The sequence below is a fragment of the Perca flavescens genome, chromosome 23, assembly GCF_004354835.1.
Source record: "Perca flavescens isolate YP-PL-M2 chromosome 23, PFLA_1.0, whole genome shotgun sequence".
NCBI classification, from domain to species: Eukaryota; Metazoa; Chordata; class Actinopteri; order Perciformes; family Percidae; genus Perca; species Perca flavescens.
Genome location: NC_041353.1, coordinates 1,196,254 through 1,201,965, shown reverse-complemented (window position 1 = coordinate 1,201,965; position 5,712 = coordinate 1,196,254). Strand labels below are relative to the sequence as shown.

The following is a 5,712-nucleotide window of genomic DNA, read 5'->3' as shown; positions in this document are numbered from 1 at the left end:
GTTGGGGGATCACTTCTTTTTTGATTTCTATTCTTGAGAACAGAGATTTGTACAGAAAGTTGACCAGAAAGTGGCTGTGTGTGGACAACCTGGTCAAAGTGTCTAACTGTCAGGTGTGTCAGGTCAATGTAATAATGTAGGTTCAATGTAGGGATCAATGTAGGGTCAATGTAGGGTCAATGTACACAGGTTAATGAAGGGTGAATTAAGGGTAAATGTAGGGTTTATTAAGGTTAATTAAGGGTAATGGGGTTAATTAGGGTAAATGTCAGTAAATGTAGGGTAGATTAAGGGTTAATGTAGGGTTAATGTAGGAGTAAATTAGGGTTAATGTAGGAGTAAATTAAGTTAGGGTAAATTAAGGGTTAATGTAGGGTTAATTAAAGGTTAAGGGTACCAAGTGGAAATGTAGGGTAGATTAAAGGTTAATGTAGGGTAAATTAAGGGTTAATGTAGGGTAAATTAAGCCAATGTAGGAGTTAATTAAAGGTTAAGGGTAAATGTAGGAGTAAATGCGGGTAGATTAAGGGTTTAATGTAGAATAGTGAGGTTAATGTAAAGGGTTAATTAAGGGTTAAAGGGTAAATGTAGGAGTGATATAGGGTAGATTAAGGGTTAATGTAGGGTGGAATTAAAGGGGTTAATGTAGGGTTAATTCAGTGTTTTTTCACCCAGTAGGAGGTCTTTGTATGCAGGTGCTTGAGAGATGATACTGCTGGCTCTATTTCTTTCCTGGATTGATCTTTAATGAGAGTTACAGTTTGAGTATTTATTTACATTTGCAAATGGAGAAAACAGTTTCAAAGGTACAACTGTTCTGTCTTCCTAACCTAAAAGTCTAAACATCCAAACATCATAGTGAAGAAACTCCGCGAGTCACCCCTCTAAATGTGTCTCTTAGCATGGCCATAGTTGAAGAGAGGACATCGTACTAACAGTCCCACCATTGTCTCACCTTTCCCTCTGCTCCTATTCCTAACATTAGCCTAAACATCAGTTTATCTCAGGAGGCAGAAGGAACAGTTTGTGGCCTTCTCCACTTGCCTGCTAAAAGTAACAATGTGAGAAGGTTCAAACTAGTAAAACTAAATAACTCTACTGGGCTATAGTTCCACGGTTGCCAACTATTTCACTTGGAGCCTTTTGAATCTACACATGAAAGAAGCTAAATCTTGTGGCGTTATAAAACAATCATTAAAACCAATGGTTAATATCATTAAACAAATGGTTAAAATAAAATTTACATACATACATACATACATACATACATACATACATACATACATACATACATAATACATACATACATACAGTACAGTGTGTGTGTGTGTTGAATAACTGTGTGTGTGTGTGTGTGTGTGTGTGTGTGTGTGTGTGTGTGTGTGTGTGTGTGTCTTTTTCAAGCGGCCATGGCTCTCCTAGGCCTCCTAAAAAATAAAGCCAAGTCGGTGCCAAAGTTCTCTACGGTGGATCCACGTTTTGACTTTTTAATCTCTGTCTCTAAACAGCATTATAAAAACTCATAATTTATAAGACACCTCTATAAAAAAACTTGTGTATATATATATATATATATATATATATATATATATATATATATATATATATATATATATATATATATATATATATATATATATATATCTCTTTGCATGTTCCCTTTTTAAATAAGTAATGATGAAGATGTGATGGTTGGTTATCAGACAGATGGTTGGTCATCACTGGGGGGTGTGTGAATGTGTGTTTGTATGTGTGAATCTGTGTGTGAGAATCTCTGTGTATCTGTGTGAATGTGTGTGTATATATCTGTGTGTGTGTGTGTGTGTGTGTATATATCTGTGTGTGTGGGGGGGTTGTGTGTATATCTGTGTGTATGTATATGTTTGTGAATCTGTGTGTGTGAATCTGTCTCTGTTTGTGTGTGTGTGTGTGTGTGCGGCGTGTGTCTCTGTGTGTGTGTGTGTGTTTCTCTGTGTGTGTGTGTGTGTGTGTGTGAATCTCTGTCTCTCTGTTTGTGTGTGTGTGTGTGCGCGTGGTGTCTATATGTGTGTGTGTGTGTGTGTGTGTGTTTCTCTGTGTGTGTGTGTGTGTGAATCTCTGTCTCTCTGTTTGTGTGTGTGTGTGTGTGTGTACATGGTCGTGTGTCTCTGTGTGTGTGTGTATATATCTGTGTGTGCAGTTTGGGGTGTGTGTGTGTGTGTGTATATCTGTGTGTATGTTTGTGAATCAATGTGTGTGAATCTCTGTTTCTGTGTGTGTGTGTGTGTGTGTGTGTGTGTGTGTGTGTGTGTGTGTGTGTGTGTGTGTGTGTGTGTGTGTGTGTGTTTGCGAAGATGCCCTGTTGATGGTTCATGAATTATCATATTATTTGGCCATCCTCGTTAACTTTCATCTTCATCAACAGAATCAGAATCAGATGAAATGTATTTCCTTCGCTCGTCTGCCAAACATAAAAAGAGAAGTGAGCTAGTGTGAAACGTTTGTGTGTTTTAATTTATCATATATTAAATATATTAACCCTAAAATCAGAGCCATGTTGTAAATATATATCTATTATTCTTTAAGGTTGGGATCTCATGTGGGAATATTGTTTGATTTAATTATGATTAAACACACAGACACACACACACACACACACAGAGACACAGACACACACACGACACACACACACACACACACACACACACACACACACACACACACAGACACACACACACAGTGGTCCAACCTGAGCTGCATGTGCGTGTGTATCTGACTTGTCCAGTGTGACTCAATATTTTTGGACGATTTGAACAAGGGCTGCACAATATATCACAATTAACATATGATGAATGGCTGCAACACATCAAAGAAGATACACACACACACACACACACACTGCGCACACACACAGACGGATTTTAATAAACTTTATTGACACTGTTTGGACACAACAGAATTCATAATACTGATTACAGCAGAACTGAGAACCCTTTAATATCTGATTATTCATCGTTAGCGGATATTCTACACTGTTATCACATGTTCCTCATACCGTGCAGCCCTATTTTTACGTGTTTTTTTATCTTTGTTTCGGTCTGTTGTGAGTTTATTAAGTGCTGCTCTGTTTCCCTCCAGAACAACGAAAACACTTGACCAAAACCAGCATCAACAGCCTGACGGACCGTCGCAGTACCACGTGGAGGTGAGACATTTCTTCTGAAGTCACTTCTAAAAAAAAAAAAAAAAATGAAAATATATATTTAATTAAAGGGTCCCTGGACCTTATGTTCCTATGTTTTGTGTCCTAAAGCCCTATTCTTACGGGATTAGTATCACCTGATGACCCAGAGTGAATCGGTTAATATCCCCACCAGACTCCATGTAAATAATCAGTGATTTTAGCATCGTAAAACAGACTTCATTCAAAGTGGACAAAAAACTAAATAAAACTATGAAAAGCCATTTTGGGTCGTCTTTCGACTTTTCCAACCATCACAACTCTAGCTTTGGTTGAAATAAACACATAGTTTACTGATTTACATTTGAAAATATGCTGGCTCTATACATGCTAAAAGTCCTGATTATTTACATGAGTCTGGTGGAGATATGCTGGCTCTATACACGCTAAAGTCCTGATTATTTACATGGAGTCTGGTGGAGATATGCTGGCTCTATACACGCTAAAAGTCCTGATTATTTACATGAGTCTGGTGGAGATATGCTGGCTCTATACACGCTAAAAGTCCTGATTATTTACATGGAGTCTGGTGGAGATATGCTGGCTCTATACACGCACACTAAAAGTCCTGATTATTTACATGGAGTCTGGTGGGTTTATGCTGGACTTCAGAGCTGTTTCTGGTAAAACAGAAAGGTCTTGGATTAAAATCCTAAATGAATTTGGGGCTGTGTATGAGCAGCTGTGGTGTTGCCTTTGGTGATTTATCTTTAAGCGTGTTGTCTCCGTGTGACGGCAGCACCTGACCACGCCATGCGTGTTGGACCGTAAAGGCGGATGATCTATGGTGGAGGACGGCGTCCGGCGTCTCAGTCTGCTGGGCGCCAAATGAAGGTCTGGACTCAGTGTGTGCTGCTGCAGGTGTGTGTGTGTGACAGTCAGCCTCATCTTTGACCAGGCTGACCAAGGGTGGTACACACACACACACACACACACACACCCACACACACACACAACAGACACACACACACAGTAGATACACACACACAGACACAAACACACACACACACACAGTAACACACACACACACACACACACACACACGGACAGACACACACACACACACACACACACACACACACACACACACACAGACACACACACACACACACACACACACACAGACACAGACACACACACACACACACACACACACACACAGACACACACACACACACACAGACACACAGACACACACACACACACACACACACAGACACACACACACACACACACACACAGAGACAGACACACACACACACACACACACACACACACACACTAACACAGACACACACACAGACACACACACACACACACACACACACAGAGACAGACAGACACACACACACACACACACACACACACTAACACAGACACACACACTAACACAGACACACACACACACACACACACACACACACACACACAGACACACCCACATACACACACAGACACACACACACACACACACACACAGGGCAGAGACACACACACAGACACACACACACACACACAGAGACACAGACATGGACACACACACACACACACACACACACAGACACACACACACACAGACACACACACACACACACACACACAGAGACAGACAGAACACACAGACACACACACAGACACACAGAAACAGAGACACACACACACACACACAAAAGTTTGTGATTTTGTGGTGATTTTGTGGTGATTTTGTGGTGGTGATTTGACTGATGATTTGCGGTGATTTTGTGGTGATTTTGTGGTGATTTTGTGCGGTGATTTGTGGTGGTGATTTGACTGATGATTTGTGGTGATTTTGCGGTGACTTTGTGTTCTCAGAACGAAGTTGGAGAACTTCCCCATCGGGACGGTGCAGCACTGCCAGGCGGTGATGAACGCCTGCAGCCACGACTCCATCTTGGCTCTGGTGTGTAAAGACTTCGGCACAGAGCAAACCCGGACCTGCACCTGTTCCAGTGTGACCACATCAAGGTAACCTGCCAGGGATTGGTCCGTTATATGACCAATCAGATCAAACTGGAGAAATATGACCAATCAGATCAAACTGGAGAAATATGACCAATCAGATCAAACTACAGAAATATGACCAATCAGATCAAACTACAGAAATATGACCAATCAGATCAAACTGGAGAAATATGACCAATCAGATCAAACTAGAAATATGACCAATCGGATCAAACTAGAGAAATATGACCAATCGGATCAAACTAGAGAAATATGACCAATCGGATCAAACTAGAGAAATATGACCAATCAGATCAAACTACAAAATATGACCAATCAGATCAAACTACAGAAATATGACCAGTTTCTAAAAAAAAAAAAAACTCTTTTAAGACCATTCTGTTTAACCAAAAAACAGCTCTCAAGTCACTAGCGCTAAACTCCACCAGACTCCATGTAAATAATCAGTACTTTTAGCGTGTATAGAGCCAACATATCTCCACTTGTAAATCAGTAAACTAGGTGTTTAT

At 40.5% G+C, this 5,712-nt stretch overlaps 2 protein-coding genes and 1 long non-coding RNA gene across 3 annotated transcripts in view; all 3 read left to right on the top strand.

Annotated features, from left to right (window-relative positions):
• Positions 1–5,712, top strand: part of LOC114550445 (NLR family CARD domain-containing protein 3-like) — a 689,968-nt gene that overhangs the window by 307,540 nt on the left and 376,716 nt on the right. The window lies entirely within an intron of this gene.
• The window catches only part of eps8a (EGFR pathway substrate 8a, signaling adaptor), an 82,287-nt gene that overhangs the window by 37,153 nt on the left and 39,422 nt on the right, over positions 1–5,712 (top strand). The gene's annotated exons all lie outside the window — the stretch shown is intronic.
• LOC114550455 (uncharacterized) overlaps positions 5,171–5,712 on the top strand; it is a 2,688-nt gene continuing 2,146 nt past the window's right edge. The window contains exon 1 of the long non-coding RNA XR_003691702.1: positions 5,171–5,206. This is a non-coding gene — a long non-coding RNA (uncharacterized LOC114550455). The remainder of the gene's footprint in view (positions 5,207–5,712) is intronic.